Source organism: Biomphalaria glabrata, chromosome 3 (genome assembly GCF_947242115.1).
Source record: "Biomphalaria glabrata chromosome 3, xgBioGlab47.1, whole genome shotgun sequence".
Classification (NCBI taxonomy): Eukaryota; Metazoa; Mollusca; class Gastropoda; family Planorbidae; genus Biomphalaria; species Biomphalaria glabrata.
The window spans coordinates 30,297,214-30,310,859 of NC_074713.1; the positions used below are offsets into that span (position 1 = coordinate 30,297,214).

Here is a 13,646-nt window from a genome sequence, read left to right on the forward strand (position 1 = left end):
ATTGTCGTTTGCATTCTTTTTTTTTTCGGTTTTGTTTTAAACTCAAAACCCCCTTAGCTGCGCTGGGGAAAGTGATGGTTTAGTATTAAAATATCACCTTAATAAACAGAATCAAAGCAAAAAATCAGTCACTAAATTCCGACCCCCCCCCCCCACAGGGGGGGATATCATTCGGAGGGGGGGAATTGAACCCCAACCCCCCTCCCTGGCTACGCCCATGCTAGTAATGGTACGCACTTACACATGACAACACATCAATGTATCAGTTCACAACAATTCTATAAAGAGTACTATTTTGTAAAACCCGAGAAAAAAAAGCAAAAACAGCTTTAAAAAAAGGTTACAAAGACAGTTTGTGTGGAAACACAAACTCAAAATCGGATCCCGAAGTGGTTTACTCAGGCAGAAAAAAGGCAGGTTTCAATATTTTCAGAAAGAATATCATAATGAAATTCTATCAAAGGCAAATGACAGAGAAGAATGGAGAAAGAAGATTTACCGATTGTCACAACTTTCCTATTATATTGTTATAAACCTGGTGGTGGCACAGATGGGGGTAGTGGTGTGTGTGTAGTCAGCCGACGCAAATCGCCCCAGGCCAGCGCTAGACGAGCGGTCAACCGTGACGAGTTACGACGATCGGCCGAGACGAGTGTCAACAAGAGAGTTCGGGATGGATCGCCGACGTGAACAGAGCTCAGGGGCGTCACGAGAGTTGTAGTCATCTGACCACCTAGAAACGTCGAGCGGCGTTCTGTCCGGTTCGAGAAGGCCAGTAGGGACCCTATATAAGAGCGGAGGTGACGCAGTCAAGACGGTTCAGAAAGCGGGTTCACGACAGGAGTTCAGAACACGGTCGACTACAGCACAGTTCAACGGTGTGGTTCTGTACGGAGCATTACGACGGTTCAGTGCGGAGTACTGTCAAGTACAGTTGAGACGAACGGCGTCTTGATCTTGGTCTGTGATCGAGTCCGACACAACGAGCCCAAGTGTGTGAAGTCAGTCCCGAACTGTTGAACCCAGTGCAAGCCCGGAACGAGACGGAGAGGCCAGTGCAAGACTTGATACGGCGGAACGGTGTTATCGGAGAGATATTTGTTATCGCAGAGCTATTTGTACTGTTCTACGTGCTGCCAATTGTACAGTATTGGCTGTTATTTATGAACATTAAACCTTTACGTTATTTTGGAGCCCTGACTTGTCAAGTTCTTTAAGTTGGTGGTGTATGGTGCAGTTTGCAGAGAGCCTGGATAGTGAGATTCGTAACAACTGGTGTCAGAAGTGGGATCGGATCGGAATCGGATTGGATCGGATCTACTATGGCTTGTCTGAAACTGCTGTACGAACTTGAATTTAGAGAACTGAAGGAAGAACTCCGTGGACGAAGGCTGAAGGTATATGGTAACAAGGAAACTTTACAAGCACGCCTCCGAGAAGACATGTTGGAAGAAAAAGAAGATCCGGACACATATCTTTTTGAAGTCGAACCTAACTTGCTGGAACAGCTCACCAGTAGCATGCAGCAACAGCTCACCAGTACCCGTATCATGCTAGAAGAGATGAGTGTGACATTGAAGAAGAACACCGAGGAGTTCTGTAGAGAGATTAAAAAGATGGGTACCTCAGTGAAGGAAATGACGAGCCCCGTGGTGAAAACGATGGACGTGGTGGAAGAAACCTTGTACGACCAAGGAGACTTGAAAGATGAAGGAGATTCACCATCGTTGGACATTGAACAATTACCCACCCAATGCTGCGAATCAATAAGCAGTAACAATGGCAATGCTGATGAAGGTGGTGCTGCCTGTGAATCCGAAAACAAGGAGTACAGACTTGTGGAGCCGAAAGAGACAGATCAAGAGAACGCTGAGTTTGCCTACAAGCCTGTTGCTGAGGGACGTTTACATGATGAAAGCTACCGACGAGGCTTGGACTCTACAGACGTTCGTCCAGATGCTAAGATCAGCGAGAGAAGCCCTGATGGTGATCGTGAGAACCCATTGATACCTGATGAAGTCGTTGAGAGACAATTGCAAGTCGGAAGATACCAGCCAGATCGGCACCCAACAGACGTTGGTCAGGCTGTCAAGACTGGAGAGGAAAGTCCTGATGGTGGTGAAAAGAATCCAAGGAAGCTTGACGTTGAAGTTGATGGACATTCGCACGATGAAAGTCATCGACCAGGTCTGAAACCAACAGGCGATTGGCCCGATACTGAGACGAGAGAGAGAGGTCCTGATGGTGGTGAAGAAAGCCAAATGGAGCCTGAAGCCGAAGACAAGGGACCTTTGCACGAGGAGTGTTACCAACCTGCCCCACAAGCATGCCCCCCAGACAAGGCTGAAGATGATGACCTGTCCAACAATTCCCTGTCCTGTGGATTTGAAGCCCATCCCAGTCCTTCTTCGCAAAGCCCTATGAAGCCACCTCTTTGGTCAACAATCTTGGTAATCCCTGCCCTTACATCCTATACCTCTCCATGTGTCAAGTGGCTGTCCTCAGTACTGACAGAAAAGAGAGCGATGCAACCAAAACGTCACTGCAACAAGAGGACGATCAACTGGAGGAAAAGAAGAAGGCGGCGTTTGCGTAGTCCAACGTGCATGGTGATTCAACCAAGAAATAACTGCAGCCACATGAAGACCAACTGGCGGAGAAGAAGAAGAAGGCGACTTTTCCTGAGTGCAACATGGATGACGATGCGCTCACGACATCGATGCAACCAGATGAAGGCTAACTGGAGGAGAAGAAAACGTCTTCTGAATTCCACGTGGATGGCAATGAAAGCACGACGGCGGGGCAACCAGGTCGAGGCAAACTGGCGAAGAAGAAGGAAGCGACCATTGCTGACTGTAACATGGATGACTCCGTCAAGCTCAAGAGGCAAGCCAACTGCCACCGATCGACCCCCACCTAAAGCGATGAAATTTCACAGCCAATGCCATGATGTTGATTCTGTCCGGGACGGACAGATCTAAGGAGGGGGCAGTGTTATAAACCTGGTGGTGGCACAGATGGGGGTAGTGGTGTGTGTGTAGTCAGCCGACGCAAATCGCCCCAGGCCAGCGCTAGACGAGCGGTCAACCGTGACGAGTTACGACGATCGGCCGAGACGAGTGTCAACAAGAGAGTTCGGGATGGATCGCCGACGTGAACAGAGCTCAGGGGCGTCACGAGAGTTGTAGTCATCTGACCACCTAGAAACGTCGAGCGGCGTTCTGTCCGGTTCGAGAAGGCCAGTAGGGACCCTATATAAGAGCGGAGGTGACGCAGTCAAGACGGTTCAGAAAGCGGGTTCACGACAGGAGTTCAGAACACGGTCGACTACAGCACAGTTCAACGGTGTGGTTCTGTACGGAGCATTACGACGGTTCAGTGCGGAGTACTGTCAAGTACAGTTGAGACGAACGGCGTCTTGATCTTGGTCTGTGATCGAGTCCGACACAACGAGCCCAAGTGTGTGAAGTCAGTCCCGAACTGTTGAACCCAGTGCAAGCCCGGAACGAGACGGAGAGGCCAGTGCAAGACTTGATACGGCGGAACGGTGTTATCGGAGAGATATTTGTTATCGCAGAGCTATTTGTACTGTTCTACGTGCTGCCAATTGTACAGTATTGGCTGTTATTTATGAACATTAAACCTTTACGTTATTTTGGAGCCCTGACTTGTCAAGTTCTTTAAGTTGGTGGTGTATGGTGCAGTTTGCAGAGAGCCTGGATAGTGAGATTCGTAACAATATTTATAATTATAACTTGATAGAATCTACCTTAGATCTCGATACGTCTAGGTGTCCCTGGTTCAGCTATAGCTAACGAAATAAAACAATGAAACCACTAGATTAAACACATAAACTTTAATCAGCTTTACTACATATCACACACGCTGGTCTCTCTCTGTCTCACAACAAAACACACTTCCGGTCATTCGCGCAGAATGTAAAAATTGATTATATATACATACACACATTCATCCGTGACATCTCACCCCTCCTAAAATTATAATTAATTTTTACAAAGATACATAAAAAAACACGACTATAAAACAAGTATCAAACATTACACCACAATACAACAAAATGTTAATTCGATAGGCCACAAATGCTCTGTGTATGCCACACAGGCGTTTATGTATCCAAACAACTTGATCATTGTCACACAGACTTTAATGTAGTCACACAGACCTTAACGTAGTCACACAGACTTTAATGTAATAGGCACACAGTCTATAGTTAAGACACACAGTCTTAGTATAAGAACCACAGGCTTAGTTAAAGACACACAGTCTTAGAAGATGAAGACACACAGTCTTAAAAGATGAAGACACAAAGTCTTAGTTGTAGACAGAAAGTCTACCATCAAGCAACAAAGTCTAAACTGTTGAAGACACAAAGTCTTTGATGAAGCAACACATGCTTGTGAGAAGCCACGTAGGCTTATATCTATGATAAGCGTGACAGAATGTCCGCTACGACGTTTCCTTTACCTGGAATATGCTGCACTTCGAACTGAAAGTCCTGAAGCATCAGGGCCAGCGAGTTACCCTGGAATTCACCGACTTACGTGTGTTTAAACAGCGTAAGGGTGCGTGATCTGTGCGGAGTACGAATGTTCTGCCCAACAGGTACCTGGCCAACTTGGTTACTGCCCAAACAACTGCCAAGCACTCTCTTTCTACTGTGCTGTATCGTTGTTCGTGCTGTCCCCATATGACCCGCAAAAGGTGAGTCATGACCTAACTCCAAAATTCTTTTTCTTTTGGCGACAGAAACGACTAGCTGTAGTTTCTCTTTGTTATCTTGTCTCATCAGAAGCCCATTTTTCACTTTAAATTTACTGGTGGGACGCTCAGCCAATTTAAAAAGTTTAACCACTGTTTGGTCCTCATTTTGTTTCAATGCATAACTGGATGTTAATTCTGATTCTGGCTGTTCAATCTGACTATGTAGGATCGGTTGTCCCATGTTTTCTATTACACCAGATTGAGACCTAGTTACCGCATTTGTAACTTCTGACATTGCTGACCTTTGCCACTTGTAGATATCTGTGATTGTAGGCTCAGTTATGCCAGTCACGTTTCCTAGAATCAAGTCAGCTGCAGGCCTCTCCAACACACATTCTTCAACTTTCCCAGATAAAAATGGCGTATCAATGTCAATGACAGCTGTGGGATATTCTTCAATTGTTCCTCCAAATGTCATACATTGGACTTTCTTACCCGTCAACTGGTGAGGGTGCACATGTAGTCTCTTCACTCCGATTGTGGTCGCTCCTGTGTCTCTCAAGACCAAATAGATTTCTTCCAAACAAATCCAGGATACATTTTTAGTTTCCCAGCGTCACAAGTTACAGCTCCAGCCATCTGGATCTGATCAGAGTCATGAGGGAGTTGTTCACCATGTTGATAGTCTATGCAAACTGACGCATTATACGGATGTCCGGTTGGTCTTCCCCTGTTGCTGGTTTTAAATTCCTGACTTCTGCTTGAGTCCATAGTCTCATTTCGTCTTAATGGGCTTTTGTTTCTACATTGGGCTGCTAAATGTCCCGTTTTTAAACACTTAAAACATTTTCTTTTTTCACCCACACTTTTTTTTCTGCAGACGGTCCTGTCTCCATTCTTGTTTAAAGCGACTTCTGTTATCATTAGTCTTTGCAGCAAAGGCAAACTTGCTAGTTATCAAGTCTTCCTCTCTCTGAATTGTCTGCTCTGGATGTGCAGTAATATATTGCTGACACAACTTGACTGCTGTTGGCACATCTTTCGGTTTCCTTTCATGTAGAAAAGCCACTAAGTGAGGATTGCAAGATGTGAGGATCTTGTCTCTGATGAACAGATCAATGAGACCTTCGAATGTCTTTTCAGTATTTGACAATTCCACCCAACGCATTAAGTATCTTGTAATGTCTTCAACAAATTCATGGAATGGCTGGTTTCTCTCTGGTTTAGCTTTATGGAACTTCTCTCTATACCCATCTATACCCATCATCTGTCACGTTGAATCTTTTCAATAATACTTCCTTCACCTTGTCATATTCCTCTAAATCTTTCTTAGAAAAGTTGATACAAGGTTGCAGTGCCTTTCCCTGTAATAATGTGTAAAGATGACTTCCCCATTGAGTTTTAGGTATATCTGTAGCTTGAGCATGCACTTCGAATCTCGCCAAATATGCATCCATTTGATCCACAATCTCATTAAAAGGTGGCAACGTTGGTTTCCATACAGGTTTGATATGCTCTTTGATTTCTCCTTTCGTCTCCCTAAGCTCCAACTCTCTGACTCTCAATTTGTGTATTTCTACATCAGCTTCTTTCTCTTTAGCTCTTTCTTCTGCCTCTCCTTCTTTAGCTCTTTCTTCAGCCTTTTTAACTCTCACTTCCCTCTCTTTAGCTCTTTCATCTCGATCTGCGTCTTCTCTTTCTTTTTCTTTCTTTTCCAGCTTGACTTCTCCTGTAGAGCTGTCCCTGACAATCCCATCTCTTTTCCAGCAGCTATTAACTGTGTTAATATCTCTGACATTTTGCTTATATCTAGCATACAATATAAACAACACTAATAGTTTTATCACTGTGTTTGACCTGGTTTCGTCTCGGCTGATTGACTCTACCGAGTAGACATATACTAGCTTATTCGTAGTTTTTGACGGCATGGTACCAACGTGTCACCCAAGGTAGTTTCATTTTCTTTTCCACCTCGACTTTTTTTTTTTCATCTTATGAGACGTACATTTGTAGCCTATAGTCGTGTCAATAGTAATAATAAAAGAGAAGAAATGCGTAGCTTGTAGTGTCCTACTTTCTTTTATTTCTTGCGATTTAGCATATCGTAACAAATACGCATTTATCGGAACGTTAGACATGTCTGCATCCAGATTTTGTGTAAATAACCCAAATGCAGATGCACTGAAAAATCTATTTTTGGAAAAAAAAGTGGCATTTTATAGGGTGATCGAAAAAAATAACTTTTGTGACGATCTCTTATTCAGGGAAATTTTATCTATTTTATCAGATAGTCAGAAAATGGATAAAGTTTTTACAGATCTAATAAAATATAGTGTAAGGAAGTTTTACACCCAATGCAGGTCGATCCAAGTGGCTCGCCGAGTAAATTTCTTCTTTGGCATAATCATTGATTTTTCAAATGGTACGGTGCGCCAAAAAAGATGCGCGACAGCACTTCGACTCTCTTTGCCTTTGTAAAAAACTCGAAGCTGGTGTTCCATTAGTATAGTTCCATGCATAAACTAAACTTCTGATTTAGCATTCTTAAGAATTATATCTACTAGATCTAGATCTATAATATAAGTTTGGAATAATTTAGATGTAATTTAGATTAGATTTTTGGCAACAATAAATTCTAAATAATCTATCAATAGACTGAATGCAATATTAAATTTAAAAATAGTAGATTAGTTTTAGTATATTATAACATTGCAATATTGATCTAGACGTTTGGAAATAAAAATCTACACTTTAAATCTAGAAATTGAAATAATATATCTTGATTTAGTCTATATCAGTCTAAACTAGACCTAGAAATTTAGATCTAGACTCTACAACGATTTTAATTAGAATATAAATCCAGATCTAGTTTTTTAAAAAAATCTAGATATAGGCCTACATAAAAAAATCTATATCTAGTTTAAAAAATCTAGATTAGATCTAAATCTAGCTATCATGCCTTTTAAATAACGAGATAACAAGATGCTTGCGCTCCATCATGGACATACGGTGGCAGGACCGCACTACAAACAGCGATGTCCTCGCGAACGTCGGTATAGAGTACTATAGAGGGAGTTCTTATGGTCCGACAGCTACGCTGGGCAGGGCACGTATCCCATATGGGAGACGAACGTATGCCAAAGGCAGTCTTTTTTTGGTGAGCTAAAAAGTGGTCGACGTAACAGAGGCGCCCCACGGAAACGCTTCAAAGACCAGCTTAGGCGACAACTTTCCTGACTGCACCTGACTGCATGCGGAGTCGGAACAAGACAGCTGGAGGTCACTCACGAAGGCCGCGGGATACACATTTGAGACCAAAAGAAAATCTGCTGCCGAGGACAAACGCAGTCGACGAAAAGAAAATCTAAATCGACCACCTGCGGACAATGGTTATGCTTGCGCTGGATGTGGCAAAATATGCAGGTCACAGCTGGGGCTGCGTAGCCACGGGAAATACTGTATTCCTCGATAATCTTCGGACTCGAAGACAAGCCTTATATACCGAGTTGTTTTAGCATTTCATTTGAAGAATTCATTCCATATGACGTCAAAGGAAAAAAATGCACTACGTCACATGGCCTAGTTAGACTAAAATGTCTTCATCAATACAAGCCAGTTATCGAGGGATCATAGACATTGGTACACCAAGTGAGTTCTTTTAGCATTTCATTTAAAGAATTAATTTCTATGACTTCAAAGGAAAAAAGTGCACTACGTCACAAGGCCTAGTTACACTAAAATGGCTTCATCAATACGAGCCAGTTATCGAGGGTTCATAGACATTGGTGCACCGAGTTGATTTTTTAGCATTACATTTACAGAATTCATTCATATGAAGTCAAAGAAAAAAATCCATTACGTCACAATGGACTAGTAACAAAAAATGTTTTTTTTTTATTAACACGAGAGATTTGATAGCCTCTAATATATTAAGTTCTAATAGAATTAATTTAAAGATATTATAAATATTCTATATATTTTTACGATTTGTTTGCATTTTTTGTGCCTTTTGTCTGTCAGTCTGTCTGTCCGTCATGTTAATTTCGAGGAAAAAAAACAATTAAAAGCTATTGAAAAATTTGATTAACCTTTATTTTTCCTTCCGAAACATTGCAATAAATTTATATGGCTCCTTTTTGTCTCGAAAGGCAATGGATGCGCCCAGATGAGTCACTGGTTTTGGTTTAATCTTGAGATGGGGCAGAATCTGGTGTGGCTAATCAAGCTGGTCCTAGAACGGCAGACTTTGCCACAATTCATACATGTGTATGGCTCTGGTTCAGGGCTAGCGAACAGGGCAGCTTTCTTTTTTCCCTCTTGATTAAGGCCGCTTCAATTCTTTTGTTCTCAGCTAGGGTTGTCCCAGCACGCACAGTCTGTCTCCATGTTTCCGGTCTTTAACTATGTTTTCCCACATACTTTCGCTGATGTCTTGGGCGGCCCTTGGGTCTGACTCCTTCCACAAGCTCAGCATATAAGATATCTTTCGGGATTCTGCCATCTGGCATGCGGGTGACATGTCCGAGCCAGCGTTATCTTCTTTGTGTCAGGAGAGCATACATGCTGTTCATATTGGCCAATCTCAAAACTTCCTGATTGGAGACATGGTCCCTCCAAGAGGTGCCCATTATGCGTCTCAGGCAGCGCAAGTGGAAACTATTCAATCTGTGCTCTTGGTACATGTATGTTGACCAGCTTTCACTGCCATAAAGGAGAGTGCTCACAGCACAGACGTTGTAGACTAGGATTTTGGTATCTGTGGTCAATTTACCATTTTCCCAGACGCGCTTGGAAAGTTTTGCCAATGCTCTGGTAGCTTTTCCTATTCTTTTTGTCAGCTCGATGTCTAAATCTAGGTTACTGACAGTTGTTGAACCCAAGTAGGTAAATTCCTACACCACTGAAAGGGTGTGGTTCCCAATATGTATTACAGGTATTTCTGCGACGTCTTGTGCCAGGATTTCGGTCTTGGAGAGACTTTTAGTAAGGCTAAACTCTTGACAAGCAGCTGCTAGGGCGTTCAGTAGCATATGTAGACCTCCTTGTGAGTGAGATACGAGTGCTGCGTCATCGGCAAACAGTAGCTCCCTTATCAAGATACGACGTCTTTTCGTTTTGGCTTTAAGACGTGCCAGGTTAAAAAGCCTTCCATCGGATCTGTTATGGATATATATATTTCGTCTTCCATGGATTTAAAAACACTGGTTAGTACGACTGAGAAATAGATGCCAAAATAGTGTTGGAGCCAGTACACATCCTTGTTTTACACCGCTCTTGATGGAGAATGACATGGAGGAAGAACTTTCAAACTGAACAGTGCCATGCATATCTTCGTGAAAAGCTGACACTAGTTTCCTTAACTTCTTTAATACAGCAAACAGACCGCTTCTGCTAACAAGGTAAAAGGCCTTGGTCAAATCAATAAATGCTATGAAGAAGGGCTGCTTTTGTTCTCTGCTCTTCTCCTGTAGCTGCCGCAGAGAGAAAATCATATCTGTTGTAGATCTACCTGCCCTAAAGCCACACTGCGACTCTGGATAAACACGTTCTGCCAGGATCCGTAATCGCTTTAGTAATACTCTAGCAAAAGCCTTTCCAATTATGCTAAGCAGTGAGATGCCTTTATAATTGTTACAATCAGAGCGGTCGCATTTATTTTTATAAATTGTAACTATGTTGGAGTCTTTCCATTCCTGGTGGACCATTCCTTGTTCCCAGCACAAGCTTAGCAGTTCATGGAGTGGTTTGATTAGGGCTTGTTTTCCAGCCTGAATGACTTCAGCAGGAATGCCATCTCCTCCAGGTGCTTTCCCAAGTGCAAGCATGTCAATAGTTATGCTCAGCTCCTTTACTGAGGGCGTTTCGTCTAATTCCGACAAAACTGGAAGTGATGGTAAGCTGGAAACAGCATTAGTTGAGATGGCGTTTTCAATATGGTAGAGTTCTGCATAGTGTTCTACCCATCGCTCCATTTGCAGCGCACGATCGCTGATGATTGAGCCATCTTTTGATTTGAGCAGAGCACACTTGCTGGTGTGAGGTCCAAAGGCTTTTCTCATGCCCTCGTATAGTCCTCTTATGTTACCACAGTCGGCACAAGATTGAATATCTTCGCATAGCTCCTGCCAGTATTTGTTAGCACACTGTCTCGCTACTCTTTGGGAATTGTTACGTGCAGCTCTGAGCCTTTTTAAGTTGCTTGGGGTGGGATCCTTCCTGTAGATTAGCATGGCTACTCTCTTGTTCGTAGTGGCAGTTTCCATTTCTGGTCCGTCCCGAGACATGACGTTAAACTGCGCTCCTCTTTCCTTAGCACTTTTGGAGCTCAAAAGTGCCTACTTCTTTTCTATCATTGTGTCTGCCTCCTCTTCTCCTCAGTCTGCCTTCATTGATCATCACTCTGTCTCCTTATCTCTAAATATCTCACTACGTCCTAGACCAGTCCGTTTGCCGTGGACTGCGACGGGTAAGGGGGGATAAAGAGATCCTGGTGTTTGAGTGGTGGCTATCTGAGGATAAACCACCACAACACAATACTTTGGCTCCAAGTTCCCCTAGATCTGAGGCCCAGATGGCCCGCTTTGGGTCGATCGGCTGGTCATGCCGAGCTACAAGCAGCAGCTGACTGAGTATAGCACCTGTGTAGCCCTGGCGGGCTCATTCTGGACTTCCGAATGGCCCGTCCCCTTGTTGGACTCGATGGCGGGTGGGGAGCACAGGTGCCGAATTAACAAGAATATACATGGACAAAAAAAACCCCAACAAACTACTTGCCCCAGATTTAGGTCTGGGCAAGAGACGCCGCATTGAGGCAAAAAAGGAGGAGGCCACAAAAAGCTGTACTACCTGGCCCTCATTTTTGGTGGTCAGGTGCACAGAGGAGGGGGAAAGTCTGACAAAGCTGAGCCCTTTCCTTATCTATAAGGGACTCAAGTCAGTAGTGGGAGAGCCCAAGAGTGTGTCTAAGCTACACAAATCAATGGTACTTCTTGTAGAAGTAGATGGCAAGACACACTCTGATGGGCTTTTAAGATGCAGAAGACTCTGTGATCTCCAAGTGGAAGTCATGCCACACAAGAGTCTGAACACCAGCAGAGGTGTAATCAGCTCTAGGGACCTACTGGAATGTTCCGAGAAGGAAATAGTGGAGGGCATTGAAGGAGTCACCCATGCCCGGCGCATTACCAGGCGTAGGGATGGTGAGGAGGTCAAAACCGCCACTATTATCCTCACATTCGGAACTAGGACACCGCCAGAGTATGTGAAGGCAGGATACCTACGAGTTCCAGTGAGGCCCTACATACCTAACCCCATGAGGTGCTTCAAGTGCCAGGGTTATGGACACGGCGCGGCAGTCTGCAAGAGGAACACTGTGTGTGCCAGATGTGCTGGAGAGGGTCATGAGGACAAGGGCTGCACAGCCCAGTTCAAGTGCCCAAACTGTCAAGCTGGCCACTCAGCCTACTCCAAGGACTGCCCTGTGTGGAAACAGGAGGTTGCCGTGCAGGAGTACAAGGCAAGAAATGGATGTACCTTCAGCCAGGCGAAATCGGCTGTACTGGCCCTACCCAAGGGCCTATTCGGCTTGACAAAGACCTACGCCCAGGCTGTTGCTAAGATAGGAAGATCCATAGCCACACAGACGGACACATTGACCCCACCACCCCCTCCTCCTCCTCCAACTCAGAAGAAAACACCGCAAAAGAACACACCTCTGAAGAAACAAGAAAGCCCTGTTGTCATGCTAAAGAACAGGTTCTCTGTGCTCGCTGATGAGAGCATGGAGACTGAGCAGCATGTCAAAACCAATACTCCGGGAGAACCCGGAGACATCATGTCTGACACAGGTTCTCCTCAGAGAACCCAGCCAGACACCCCAACCTCTACCGAATTAGAGGTTGACCAACTCCCTAAGGGGAGAAATCAAAGCGGAGAGGATGCCCGAGGCGAGAGAGGAGGAAATGACCTCCGCTCTAACCAGAGGGATCTCCCATCTCCAGAGAGAAAGACTTCCCCCAAAAGGGGGTTGTCCTCCTCTCCATCCAAACCCAAGAATAAAAATACCAGGTCACTGAAATAAAGGGAAACCCCTCCGGGGACCTCCCAAGGCCAAATAGCTCCAAGTAGGTCATCTAGAATAAGCCATGGATTCCAGAATTGTACAGTGGAATTGTAGAGGCCTCAAGGCCAATTACGAGGAAATGCAGCTACTGATGGACTCTGAGACTCCTGTAGCTGTCTGCTTACAGGAAACATTTCTAAAAGATTGCATCAGCTTCCGAAGCTACCGTGCTTATAGCAAGAATGTTGAGGATGCAGAGAGAGCATCAGGTGGAGTCTGTATCCTTGTGAAGGATAGCATCCCCCATGAGAGGGTAGAACTACAGACCACACTACAGGCCGTAGCAGCTAGGATAACCCTTCACAAGGTTATCACTTGCTGCAGCCAGTATCTACCACCAGGCGCTCCATTAAACCGAACAGACATGGAGGACCTATTGAAACAAGTCCCCCGGCCTTATTTAATCCTTGGGGATTTCAATGCCCATAACACCATGTGGGGATCCAACAATACTGACACAAGAGGTCGTATGCTGGAGGATATCTTCCTCCAACATGATTTATGCATACTTAATGATGCATCACCGACCTACTTGCACCCAGGAACTGGATCACTCACATGCATTGACCTCACCGTATGCGTCCCCGGACTTCTGGACGATTTTAAATGGTCAGTTAGCAATGATCTACGGGGAAGTGATCACTTCCCAATCATCATTACTAACAATCTCCCTTCATTGGGACGACCTCAGCGGTGGAAACTGAATAAGGCCGATTGGGAACAATTCCAAAAAAGATGCTCCGAGGATATCACAGAAAATATCCTCCATGAACAGAACCCAGCTGATACCTTTGCTAGCAAG

At 44.4% G+C, this 13,646-nt stretch overlaps 1 protein-coding gene across 7 annotated transcripts in view; it reads left to right on the forward strand.

Moving 5' to 3' along the window:
• LOC106057127 (dehydrogenase/reductase SDR family member 7-like) overlaps positions 1-13,646 on the forward strand; it is an 86,379-nt gene that overhangs the window by 5,868 nt on the left and 66,865 nt on the right. The window lies entirely within an intron of this gene.